The sequence below is a fragment of the Miniopterus natalensis genome, chromosome 1, assembly GCF_054644295.1.
Source record: "Miniopterus natalensis isolate mMinNat1 chromosome 1, mMinNat1.hap1, whole genome shotgun sequence".
Taxonomy (NCBI): Eukaryota; Metazoa; Chordata; class Mammalia; order Chiroptera; family Miniopteridae; genus Miniopterus; species Miniopterus natalensis.
Genome location: NC_142081.1, coordinates 30749990 through 30763913, shown reverse-complemented (window position 1 = coordinate 30763913; position 13924 = coordinate 30749990). Strand labels below are relative to the sequence as shown.

The following is a 13924-nucleotide window of genomic DNA, read 5'->3' as shown; positions in this document are numbered from 1 at the left end:
CAGGTTTCGGGTTCAGTCCCTGCTCAGGGCATGTGCAGGGTGCAACCAACCGATGTTACTATCACATCGATGTTTCTCTCAAGTCAACTTTTTAAAAAATTACAGTGGAACTATTCAATTTCTTCAAAGTCACTGTGCAAGAAAAACAACATTGAACAGCCATACTGATTTTACACAACTTCTACACAGTACCCTGACTTAAATCCAAAAGCAAAAGTTAAAGACTCTCCTCTATTTTTCGTAAACAACTGCATGGTAAACTTGAATGACTTGCCCCCTGGATTTTACCTGGGAGTGGCCTTTAAATTTTTTTATTTAAAAGAGGGCAGGTTTGGCATTTTTATACTGATGCCACCAATGTTAATATTTCTTGGGATCTCAGAAAGATTCATATTCTTTACAGCTCATACAGCATGAGCTGGAGCTCCTGCTAAGCCAGCCTCAGATTTCTCATTTATTTTGTGCATCAACTTGTATAACAACCTCATTCATGTTGGCCTCCAATACCATCCCATCACCATTTCTACAAGAATACTGTGAACCTTGTCTATATGAAAAATTAAATCCAGCTCACAGACATTTTCAAAACACTTGTCTAATGTTTCCACAAATGCCTGAATTCGATCTAAAATGCCAAGTTCACTTTCTGAAGAATCCACACAGAAGACAAACTATAACGTTGCATGTCTGTAAATCAGTTTGTTGTCAGATCCTCCAATTAATAATCCTAGGAGCCTGGCTGGCGTGGCTCAGAGGTTGAGCATTGACCTAGGATCCAGGAGATGGGGGTTCGACTCCTGGTCAGAGCACATGCCGGGGTTGCGGGCTCGATCCCCAGGAGGGGGCGTGCAGGAGGCAGCCGATCAAATGACTCTCACATCAATGATGTTTCTGTCTCTCCCTCTTCCTCTCCCTTCCTCTAAAGTCAGTAAAAATATATATATATTAATAATAATAATACTAGGACATTACAAACATTTTCATCTCTCTTAGATAAAAATGGAATGTCTCCCTGACGGTTCGCCGTTCTCTTCACTGTAAGGCTGGTAGAACTTGGAGAGCCGAGGCTTCCCCTGGTGGCTGAAGATGAGCATCGCCTTGCTCAGGGCGGAGCCAGGCTCACCAGGTGGGCGCTGGGGGCGAGCACTCAGGCCGCCCTCTCCTGGGATCTCAGTGGGGATCCTCCCCCACCCACCCCTGATTCATTTTTCAGTCAATTTTTGTATATGGCGTAAGGTAAGGGTCCAGCTTCATTCTTTTCCACGTGGATACACAGTTTCTCAGCACCGTTTGTTGAAAAGGTTACCAGCTGTATTTATGATGTATTTATGATTCCCTAATCCACAGTCCACATTCCTTTTTTCTTCCTGCGTCACCTGACACTGGACACACAGGCTGGAGACAAAAGGCTTGCAAAGTGCTGCTTCCCCTTCCTATTGCTTAGCTGGTGAAGATCAACCCTGATTCCTACGGTAGTCACAGCTCTTACAGCCCCCATGGGTTCTGCGGTTCTTGCTACCGGCAATTAGCCTTTATATGCCTGCCTTCCCCCTGAGGCTGTGAGAACTGGTGAGACACTGTGTACAAAACGCCTAGCACTGTGCCTGCCACACAGTGATGGATCAGTTAGGGCCCTTCCTTTCCAGGCATTAGATCCTGACTCTCGATAACTAAAGCAACGAGTGAAATTTATAGAAAGGCCATTAGAAGCTCAGGAATAGGAAGGCTGGAAAACCAGGCCTGGAAAGGGGCGGGAACCAAAGTAATTAGAGGAAAGGTCTATTGTCTTTGCTTCATAGTGGGACAGACACCAAAATTTAGTGAAGCACCAAGACTATACATAATGCTGTGTAAGAGATTTCCCAAAGGACATCAACACAGGAAGAGGGAGTGAATGCTGGGCAACAATTTACGGCAATTGTCTGCTATAATTCATCTGGTTGGCTTCCCGACAGCCACACCCTTTTCATCCATATACTCCCCAAATGCTCCTGCCTCACATAATGCACTAGCCTCTCCCCAGAGAGACACTGACTACAAAGTGGTGTCAGTGTCTGTGCCAAGTCCAGGATATCTCTGTGACCTACGTATATATGTGTGTATATATGTATGTATAGATACAATTTTTCTGAACAATCTGAAAATACTTTGAAAACGTGCGTCTTTACCGCTGAATACTTCAATGTGTATTTCCCGAGAACAAGGATATTTTACATAATCACAATACGATTATTACAATCAGGAAATGTAACACTGATAAAATAGTTCCCTAATCCACAGTCCACATTCAAATTTTTATCAATTCCCCCATAGTTCTGTTTCCCACTTCAAGGATCAACCCAGGACCATGCATTGCACTCAGCTGCCATGTCCCTTTAGCTTCCTCATTATGGAGCCTGCCTGTGTCTTTAATGCCTTTGCCACTTTTGACAAGTAGAGGCTAGTTATTCTGAGATCATTCCTCAGTTTGGGTTTGTCCAATGCTTTCTCATTATTAGTTGCAGATTACACAACTTTGGCAGAACTACCGCAGAACTAATGTCATGTCCTTGGTGCATCACTCAGGAGGCACATGTCATCTGTCTGTTTCATTACTGGTGACGTGATGTTTGATCTCTCAGATAAGGTGATGCCTGCTTTTCTTCCTCCAGTCATTGTTTTTCCCCTTTGTAATTAATGTATAATTTGCAGAGAGACTGAGACTATAAATAGTCTGTTCTGAATCAAACTCTCACCAGTTTTAACATAATTGATTTTCCAACTCCATTCTTTCTGTATTCTACTATAAGGAAAGGTTTTCCCTTTTTCCAATTTTCAGCTTTTTGAAAATTAACACAGGGGCCCAACATATTCTCAACCCACCGTTGGTCCCCACTCCAGTCCTGAGCCTTGCCTTTGACTAACTGCCATCCCATCTGACTCTGATTCCTACTCCATCTCTAGGCTTTACCCCTCCCCAAGCATTCCTGTCTCCTTCACCCCAGCATTTTTGGCCTTGAGTCTGGACAGTGTACCCTGGCAAGTAGAGTAGATATTGATAATCTGTTATCAAAAGCATTTATCTCAGAGAACATTACATCAATTTCCCCCTCCTTTTAAGTATTTTATTCCCTTTTACATCTTACAGATTTCTATTTTCCATCAACCCTGAAAGTTATAGACATACTTTCATTGCTAATCTTTGCTTCATTAGCTTTTCCAAAAGTCAAAACTAGTTTTTTTCCCCCTTAAAACATGAGTCCTGCCATGGCTGGTGTGGCTCAGTGGTTAGAGCATCAGCCTGCACACCGAAGGGTTGCTGGTTCAACTCCTGGTCAAGGGCAGGTACCTGGGTAGCAGGTTCAATCTCCAGCCCTGGTTGGGGTGCATGTGGGAGGCAACCAATCAATGTGTGTCTCCCACATTGGTCTTTCTCTCCCTCTCTCCCCCTCCCTCCCTTCCTCTCTCTGCCTTTAAAAATCAATGGAAAAAATATATCCCCCCAATTTACCCCCCCCACCTCGCTCCCACCCTCTCCCCAGGCCTTCACCCTGTCATTGTCTGTGTCCATGGGTTATGCACATATGCATATAACTTCTTTGGTTAATCTCTTCCCACCCTCCACCCCCCTTCCCTCTTTCCTCTGAAATATGATCGTCTGTTGCATGCGTCCATGTCTCTGAATCTATTTAGTTCGTCAGATTCTTTTGTTCATTAGCTTCTTCTTAAAGAAGACCCTTCAACTTTTCCTGTAGTGCTGGTCTGGTGGTGTTGAACTCCTTTAGCTTTTTCTTATCTGTGAAGCTCTTTATCTGACCTTCAGTTCTGAATGATAGCTTTGCTGGATAGAGCAATCTTGGCTGTAGTTCCATGTTTTTCATCACTTTGAATATTTCTTGCCACTCCCTTCTGGCCTGCAAGGTTTCTGTTGAGAAATCAGCTCACAGTCATATGGGGGCTCCCTTGTAGGTAACTAATTGCTTTTCTCTTGCTGTTTTTAAGATTCTCTCTTTGTCTTTAACCTTTGGCATTTTAATTATGATGTGTCTTGCTGTGGGCCTCTTTGGGTTCCTCTTGTTTGGGACCCTCTGTGCTTCCTGGACTTGTAAGTCTATTTCTTTCCCCAAGCAGGGGAAGTTTTCCATCATTTTTTCAAATACGTTTTCAATTTCTTGTTCTCTTTCTTCTACTTCTGGTACCCCAATAATATGAATGTTGGGTCTCTTGAAGTTGTCCCAGAGGCTCCTTATACTATCTTCATATTTCTGGGTTCTTTTTTCTTTTTGCTCTTCTGGTTGGGTAAATTTTGTTTCCTCATGTTCCAAATTGTTGATTTGATCCTCAGCATCCTCTACTCTACTGTTGATTCCCTGTAAATTATTCTTCATTTCAGTTCATGTAGCCTTCATTCCAAATTGGTACTTTATTATGTCATCGATTTTCTCAGTTGTTTTTGTAATAATATGCTTGAGCATCCTTATAGACAAAATTCTGAACTCTGTATCTGTTAGCTTGCTTGGATCTATTTCATTTAGTTCCTTTTCTAGAGATTTCTTCTGTTCTTTCCTTTGTGACATGTTTCTTTGCCTCCACATTTTGGCTGCTTCCAGGTGTTTGTTTCTATCTATTAGGTAGAGCTGCTATGTCTCCTGGAATTGGTAGAGTGGCTTTGTGTGGTAGGTGTCATGTGGGGTCCAGTGGCTCAGCCTCCCCAGTCACCTGAGCTGGGCCTTCTAGGTGCTCCCCTATGTGGGCTGTGTGCTCTGTCCTGTTGTAGTTGAGCCTTGGTTGCTGTTGGCATCACTGGGAGGAATTGACCCCCAGACCAATTGGCTGTGAGGACCAGCTGCAACTACAGCCAAAGAGCTGCTGTGCTGGAGCCACCCCTATGGAGCAGGATCTACTTTGGCGGAGCTTTGGTGTTCACCAAGTGCGCGCCTTGAGTGTGTCACTCGTGGATGTGGTAGGGTTGTAATCCAGCGTGGTTGAGTCTGACCACCAGGTGCACTGTCTCTGGGGCCTCCCCGGAGGTGCAAAGTCAGCCTCTGCCAGTGATTTGCCCAGGGCCACCCAGCATGAGCTACACAGCAAACCGTAGTTAGCTGCTACTTGTGCTGGGCTTGGAGGTGTCCAGCAGAGGCCAAGCTATGAGCCAATGCAGGCTGCCGCTAGTGCCAGGCCTGGGTCACTTATCAAGCCGTATGGGGCTCGCTGCTGCTTATTTGAGAGATTTTTGGAAAGTCCTAAGCATGGGGCTGGAGAGGCCACTTGCACAGAAAAGCCCCTGGAAATGGCCTGGATGAGCTGCAGGTGGAGGGGGCGGGGCCTCCGGGAATCACGGGGCGGGGCCAAAGGTGAGAGTCAGGTGCTGGCGATTCAAATATGGCGCCTGCCTGCCGGCTGTGTGCGGGGAGGACTCGCCAAGGAGCCATGGCCTCCGCCAGCCCTTCTGCCTGGGAGGAAGCCGCCCCTCCACCTCTCGCCCGGATTCCAGGCAGGTCAGTTCCTCCCCGAGTGTCCCAGGTCCTTTCAGGCTGCCGCCCGGCGCTGGGCTCAGAGGGAGCGTCCGAGTGAGTCCGTGCCGGGCCCTTTAGGAGGAGCTGCTGGGGCTCCCGCAGCCTCCGCGACCCTCAGGGTCAATCCCTCCTGGTTTCACAGCCCGGAGTTGTGGGGACGTCTCTTCCCGACCCTGGAGCCCTGGGCTGGGAGCCTGCTGTGGGGCTGGGACCCCTCCCTCCTCCCTCCTCCGGGAAACCTCTGCCGCCAAGATTCCCTCCTGGGTTTACCCTGCAGCCCCAATCCGCTTGCGTCTCCGCCCCTCCTATGGTCTCGATGCTCCTTCAGGTCCCTGGTTGTGGGGCTTCTGTTCAGCCAGATTTCAGGAGGCTGAGTGACGGTGGTTCTGCACTTCAGTTGTAATTTTGATGTGGTTGCGGGAGGCAGTGGGTGGAGCTGCTACCTACGCCGCCATCTTGTTTCCTCTTCCCAATTTGACATTTTTAATGCCTTATTCTAAAAGGTAGTTTTCAAAAATTTATAATCCAGTGATTATTTTTTTGAGAGAGAGAATAGGGATGAAGGGAAGTTCAGTGGGCTGAATGTTCGTTGGTTTCATACATTCATATATAAAGCTCGTGCTGAAACCCTATATAATCTCCAATATAATGTGATGGGATTTAGAGGTGGAACCTTCGAGAAGTAATTAGGTCATGAGGGTGGAGTCCTCATGAATGGGATTAGTGTCCTTATGAGAAGAGGCCACAGAGCTGGCTAGTTCTCTTTGCACCATGTGAAGACACAAGAAGATGGCAGTTTGCAACCCAGAAGAGAGCCCTAACCAGAACCCGACCATGCTGGCACCTTGATTTCTAACTTCCAGGCTCCAGAAATTAGGAGCATTAAATTTTTGTTGCTTATAAGCCACCCACTCTATGTCCTTTGTTATAGCAGCCCATACCGACTAAGACAGGAAGCAGTAATAGCAAAAGTACTGTTAAGCCTGGAGTAAGGCTAGTATATGGACTGCATGTTGTGTGGGCTCTGCTTGGTTTGGGGCTTCCTAGTAGCCAGTGTGAAAAGAGTTTTATCATTAACTAGTCATCTTTATTCATCAAATAGAGAGTGATACATTTTAAATTTCCCAAACTGAAGTAACAAAGTTTGCTACTGAAAATATGGAATATTTTTACCCTTTGCCAGTGCTGAGGGGTTCTGTCCTTGGCCTTAAGTTTTCTCACATGCATGTGCTGATTGGTACTCAGCTGAAGACTTGCATGGACCTCTCTGCAGACTTGCATGGATCTCTGGAGCTCTTCCCTTCTTCAGCTTTCTCGGGCGCTCTTTCCTAAGAATTTTAGTGGCCTTGGCTTCCCTGGATTCCCAACTTTGTCTGCTCAATGCAGGGAGGTCACCAGGCCCCACATGGTTCTCCCTCCCTTTACAGCCTTTTCCCAGGCAGGATGCTGGGGCATTCATGGGGCTCATGTTTTACGTTTCAATCCATGTGTCTTGCTGCCTGATTGTCCAATGTCCCAAAAAACTTTGTTTCAAATATTTTGTCTGTTTCCTTAATTGCTTCATGTGGAAAGATAAATCTGGTCCCAGATAGTCCATCTTGACTGGAATCTGAGGTCCCTTGCTTCTTGACAACCCTACCCTTTTAACTCCTAGCCCATATGCACCAACCTGCAGTCAGAACTCTCAGGAACTGCTTCATCTTCTGGACAACATTAATATAAAAATATCCTAAGGAAAACTCAGTGACATTTTATTCTCACTGCATCCACATTGGATGTCCTCAGGTCTGCAGTGATCTGGGAAAGGAGATTATAGATTACGTTATAGTATCAGCTTTCCATGTTATTAGCTGAATCCAAGACTTCTTTTATTTTCTAGAATGTAGTCACTTTTGTTGTTTATCATGTCACATTTGTAAGCAATGTTTGTCATGTAAACATGTTTGCATCTTATGTTGATAACATATAGATATATGTAGATTTATTAAATATATTCAATTCGCCAATATCTGGGGACAAGTAAACTATAATGACGATAGAAAAAGACAATGCACGTTAGGAAAAAATTTAAATTACTGAGGTATCGACAAAAAGCACCCACAGATTGGAAGGCATCTATTGTTTGCACTAAGTGGAAACAGACGCCAAGCTGGATCTACCATAACCTAGGAATGCCCCTCCCTGGCCAGACATAAATACAACTTATCCAAATAGAGCTTGATTTCTCAACCCCTATCCCGTCTGGAGAGCAAGGCAGTGACCTATAGTCTAGGAATAGTCTGCATGGCCAGAGTTCCCATTCCAGTCAGCCAGGTGAGGCCATGGAATTGGGTTAGGAAGGGGAGGGAAGAGGAGGGCGGGGCCATGGAAAGCACTTAGAAACTTCAAAACAATGGGCTCAGCTTAGAAACTGCTTGGTGGTTTTTCATCCCAAAATCTCTTACAGCATTTATGTCTTTGGATGATGGTTGTAGAAGAGTAAACATGTTCCTAAATATAGCGTGTAATTTTAGCTAGAAAAACAAAGCCTTGGGGTTATATCATTCAAGGGTATAACAGCTCCAGCCTTCTCCGTGGGCAGCCATTGCTGGTCACTTTCAAGATTCCACCCCATTTATGACTCAGCTCTTTTCTACTACTCTGGCTGCCACCAACTGATAGGCTTCCTCCGCAGACCTTTAATGCAAATTCCCCCGAGGAGAGGACCTGAGTGGCTGGCCAGTCAACATCCATTCTCAAGTCCTGCTGAGCTGAGCTCCCTCCCTGGGCCACAGCCAGCTTGTGAAACAGCCACCTTAACCTCAAGGGCCAACCTTCAACCTGGGCAGCAAGATCACGTGGGATAAGGCAAGCTCACCTGTGAGTGTGGCAGGCACTCAGTCCCATCACATCCATTACGTAAGTGGAGGGTTTTACTGAGCGTTTCCAACAGTATATGCAAGCCCCTGAGCTAATCTCGGTAGAAGATAAAGTTGTAGGAAAGACGTCACTCCTGTCGCTGAGGAGCAGTGTTAGATGCTGTACAGGTAGGAGACAAGCCTGTGAATGAGCAGGGAGTGGAAGACCGGCAGTGTCCAGCTGACAAGGGATGTTAGTTCTGCCCTGAGCCAAGCCTGTGGTCAATGGCTTAACTCAGGGCTGCTCCCTAATTGGAGCTCCATAAGTGATAGTTGTTACTATGGAGACAACAGATAAAGTCCCATCCTGGAGTCTCCCAGGCATGTTCCATGTCCCACCCAGTTCTGCTCGACCAAGGGGTTGGGGAGCAAGATCAGCCAGTCTGTGATGCAGCTGTTTTTTTGTAAATGGGGGAGAGCACGGCAGGGGCCGAGTCCACAGAGCTGCCCCTGTCATTCCAAACCCCTCCTAACTATTCCCCCAGGGCTGCCCTCAGCCCAGGCGCACTTTGGCTGGACTAATGGGAGGCACACACCCAGCACTTGAGGAAGCTTTGTGTGCACTGAGTCCTCCAGTAACCCCACCCTCTGCTTGTCAGCAGGTCAGCTGACACTTCTTTCATGGGCCCAGCCCCCATGTCTGTTTTGGAATCTGTGGATTCAGATGAACATGTCTTGCTGGGTTCTTCACAGCATCTTCAATTTCTTTAAAGCCATAGCCACAGTGGTTGGTGGGAGGTTCTTCTGAACAGCAAGTTTCCCTGAGTGTCTCCAGCCCCTACAGAGCCACCTTTGGTCCCCATGGGCAGGAGGAAGGCTCACCTGAGGGTTCCCACCCACGCTTCCCAAGCACAGGGTGAGCCCTTGGCCTCAGACGTATGCTTCCCAGGCCAGAGTGAGTCGAGCTGAATGAATGAATAGCAAGAGATATTTTATATAGCCCTGCAAATGTTGCTTGTAAGTTCCATTTGGGTCTTGAGTTTAAATTGGCCAAAATTAATCTTTTCACCACAAAAACTCAAGATCACCATGTGGTAAGCATGACTTTGGAAAAATCACCTTTGAAATGTATTTAGGCAGGTTGTTGGCCGTTGGGAGTGCAGAAGCCAACCTGTGGTCTCCCCTCCGATGGAACTAGGAGCAAGGGCAGAGGGGGTAGTGCCCATCCTCGGGCTGCCCCCGCTGCCCAGGACTATGACAATGAATTGTATCTCTGTGACTAAATTTGGCCTAATTATTTTTTAACCATGACTGCTTGTTTTTTAAATGGAGGACAGACAGTGTTTTCAGCTGTTGCCAGGACTTATCACGAAGTCTCATAGGTTGGTCAGGGAAGGGGAATGGTTGGCTGATCATCACGCTTTTCACCCAAGGGCAGGTGCCCTGTCCTCGCTCATGTTCCTACCCCTCCCCAGGTGCTCCACTTCACCACTCCACTTTATTCCAAAACCCTGGACTTGCTAAGTCCTTCCTAAATGTCTCTCAGAGAGAGGAAAGTGGGCAGGGAGCAGGCATGGTGGCGAGGAGTGGTGGGGAAACCCGATTTCTGAAACACGACTGTTATGTCCCCCAGAACTGGCTGCTTAGAAAATGCATTGGTCTCAAAGAGACAGAGAACCTGCCAGGGACGCTGGTACCTCAGCATTCAACTGCCAAGAAACCCCAAAGCAGGGGGACACACTGAACACACACCTTGTAGTCCCTCATATTTGAGTCACGATATGTCATTTGTTCATCCAAGATGAAAGTGATTTACTAATTACTCCCTTCTTATCTCTTAATTCACTGGAGGGGACTTCCCAGCCTCTCAATCCAGCAGGGTAGGTGTCCTGAGCCAGGTGAAAGACATGCAAGGCTTTTTCAGTCCTTCCTAAGGAAAGAGACCTGCCTGGAAGCCCACAGAAGCAAGAAACACGTAAACCCAGCTTCAGGTGCACCGTTTCATTCTCCAAGATATGGGACATGACGGCCTAGCGGGTGGGATACGTCCAAAGCACACGGCTACTCTCTCCCACTTTGCACAGGCCAAAAAATGCAAAGCAAACGAGCTCCACCACGTGACTGATACTGTGTGTCCCCTGTGCCGGGGACTACACGAGGTGCTTCCCATGCAGCATCTCATCTAAATCTCTCACCATGAGGTAGGTGATAGAGGCTTGGAGAGGGTGCCTGACCTGCACGAGGGGGCAGCTCTAGTTAAGCCAGGGCTTGAGCCCAGGAAGCATGCCCTCGGGTCCACTCTGCTAACCACTCTGTGGGCCCCACTGGCGAACCGAAATGGATGAGCAGCAGCCCTTGGCTGCTTCACCTTAATCTCAGTTTGGCGCTAGAGTAAATGTCGCGCTTGGGTCTGCTAAGCAGCGACCAGGACCTTCTGCAGCAAGCCCCTTCCTTCCCGCCTCTGTTCCGAGCCCCGCAGTCGATCCCACAGGATTATCTAAGGCTGAAGAGAAGCGAGCTGCAGCCTCCTTTGTTCCTGGGTAAATTCCATCTCCTTTCCCATTGTCTAAGGAGCCTTAGTGATGTAACATTACACCCAGCCTATCTTGTTATTAAAAAGAAACAGCCGTGGAGGTTGGCAAATTACCACTCACAGCTTCGAGAACGAGAAACGACACCTGGTGGCAGTAATTACAGGCTTGGATGGGGAGGAAAGGAGGGATGAAGGCAGGCCAAATACAGCTGGTGTGGGAGACTGACGGGTGGCGAGGGGGCTGAGCGCGAGCGGAAACCGGGCAGCGGAGGGGGCTGCGTCACCTCCCGCCCAGCCCTGCCCCTCCACCTCGTATTCCTTACCTTGGGTGTCTTCTTAGATCTGTTTTTGTTTCCGCATCTCCGATCTCTTTGTCCATCTTCCCACACCAGCACCAGGTGGCTTGTGAGGATCAAAATAAAAGCTCTTGAGGCCTCCTCCTGTCAAACAATCTGTGTTTTCCATCTTCATCTGGGTTCTCTGATCTGTCTGACGTGTGAGGACCTGCCAGGGACACTCCAGGAATTCACTCCACAGACGAGACCGAAGAGACTAGGAAGCAGGTCTACCATGCCCACTGGCCCTCACACTGGACCTCTCCAGTTACTCCTTTTAATTTTTAAAGTGGTGTTAGTTCATTTTGTACCTGGGAAATAACCTAATCTCTTAGATTTATACTATAGCTATTTGAATTATAACTTAACTTAATAAAGATCAAATAAAATTAAAAATTCGGTTCTTCAGTTGCACAGCCATATTTCAAGAGCCCAGTAGCCACCTGTGGGGGGTGGCGGCCGTACTGGACAGTGCAGCTATAGACCATGTTCATTGGAGCAGAAAGGCCTGTGGGACGGTGCTGTCTTGGACACCAGTTTGATGTCCCAGTGCTGACACGTCACTGGGGCAGAACTTCTGAAAGATGAGCTAAAAGCTACTGGTGACAGTGAGGTTAAGGCTGCAGGCAGCCCACTCAGCACTTTATGGAAACCACTCAGACAACGATCCCACCCTCTACCTCTCTCTCTCTCCAGGGGTAATCTGAGTTCTGAAGGTGAAATTGGGGCTCTGAGCATTATTCTGGCATTAAGGGTGGAGCATCCAAGACGTGACATCCTCAGTCCTTGTCGGCACTTGGGTACTGGCTCTGCCTGCTGATGCTCTTGTCCTGCTGGGGCCTCTCACATATATATGTTCCAGCCAATTTATTGATGGCATTCCTATGTCATAACTCAGACTTCTCCCAAGGCTGCCAGCTCTCTCAGTCACCTCCAGCCTTTTTTAGGGGACACAGGAGACTTCTGGATGCTCCTGCATACCACTCTGCGCTCAGGCTGCGGCCAGACCCTTCATGTGGTCACCAGCAGGCAAAGGTTCCTCTTCTCTCCCATTCCATCCAAGCTGATCTCTGGTTTTATTTCTCATTCTCTCTTTTGGACTTAGTTCAGGATGGTGGATCTGTACTCAGAAAGTTCTCCAGAACCCAGAAACTTCTAAGCTCTAGTTATCCCTCCTTATATTTCTCCCCTCCTCCTGCAGGGCAAACCTTATCTCCTTTTTGGGGAAGAAAATACCACCTCTTCCTGAGTTCTTCCTCCTTTCTATGTTTTATGCAGAGGTTCTCTGATCTGTATTATGTGTGAGAACCTGCCAAGAACACTCCAGAATTTACTGCAAAGACAAGACTGAAGAGACTGGAAAACAGAGGTCACGATGTCCACTATCCCCCAAACTTTCCCAAAAGGGTCAGATAATAAACATTTTAGACTTTGAGTACTATACTATCTTAGTTGCAACCACTCTGTTGTTTTAGTGCAAAAGTAGCTATAGACAATACATAAACAAATGGGTGTGACTGGGTTTCGATAAAATTTTATTTCCAAAACTTTACCCCTGCAGGCCATAGCCTGCTGGCCCTGGTTTATAGAATAAAGTCTAGACTCTAGGTCCACTTGTCCTTAGCCCTGAGTATTTAGAAAAAGCTTTTAGAATTTAAAAAAAAAAAAAAAAAATCAAATGTGTGACTGTTACATTTTAAAGTGAGATGAATCTGCTATAGATTTTTAAAATCTACCTTTGAACTCAAACACCAAGAATTTCCTTCTTTCTTAGTCTTACCCTAAGGGGAGGGCATATAGGAAGTCCTCATGAATGTTTGAATGGTAAGAGAAAGGATATGGGTAGAGGGATTAGAAAATAGTTAAAAATCATATTTCTCAGCTACACTACAAAGTGGGCTAGCAATTCTTATCTGTGATTGGGAAGATTCATGTAAAAGGGATCTTTTGTATAATGTGCCTCACACATTGTCAGGCAGGTGCCATGAATGCCCACCTCTTCCACTCCTAACCTTCCAGGGTCTACACTGTGATATGTGCGCAGCAGCTGGGAAACACGCTGTCACCTGCACTCACCAGCTTATTGAGTTAAAATGCATTCCTTTTTCCTTTTAAAAAAAAATGCAAATTTTCTCCAGAGGAGACATTTTAGAACTCTTAGTTTTTTCTTAAGACCATATGGCAGAAAACTGAAGGCCAAATCCTTTGGGAAGGAGCCACCGGCTGCTGGTTTGGAATGGGAGAAAACAGTGTCACCGCAGAAAGGTGCTGCTTGTCCACTTTGGAGGAAAGGACACTGAAAACCAAGTGGAGGGCTACATCAGATTTCACACACTTCCTCTGGATGAGTCAGGACTTGCTTGGGGACAAGTGATAGAAACTTAGCCAAACTAGATTAGGCAGGGGGATTTGTTAGTTCAGAGTATCTAGACAGAACAACTGAATCTGAGGAACAACTGGGCCTCAGGAACAACTGGGATGTGCATGGGAGCTCTCCCTGGCCTTTTTATCGGCTGTGCCAGGCAGGCCAGCTTCCTCCTGTGGGAGGCAGAGGGGCTGCTGCAGCTCCTGAGCCTCTTCCCTCCTCCACTGCCATTGGGAAGACAGAGACTCCTTTTTCCACTGCCAGTTTTAAAAACCCCAGGGAAGGGCTCTGGTAGGCCAAGCTGGTGCCTCCACCCGGCCAATGGTGGTCATAGCTGTTCCACTCTCCCCGTGTGGATG

The 13924-nt window shown here is 47.0% G+C and overlaps 1 pseudogene; it reads right to left on the bottom strand.

Annotated features, from left to right (window-relative positions):
- Positions 1-311: 311 nt before the first annotated feature.
- Positions 312-1100, bottom strand: LOC107525964 (AP-3 complex subunit sigma-1-like; annotated as a pseudogene).
- Between the last annotated feature and the right edge of the window lie 12824 nt (positions 1101-13924).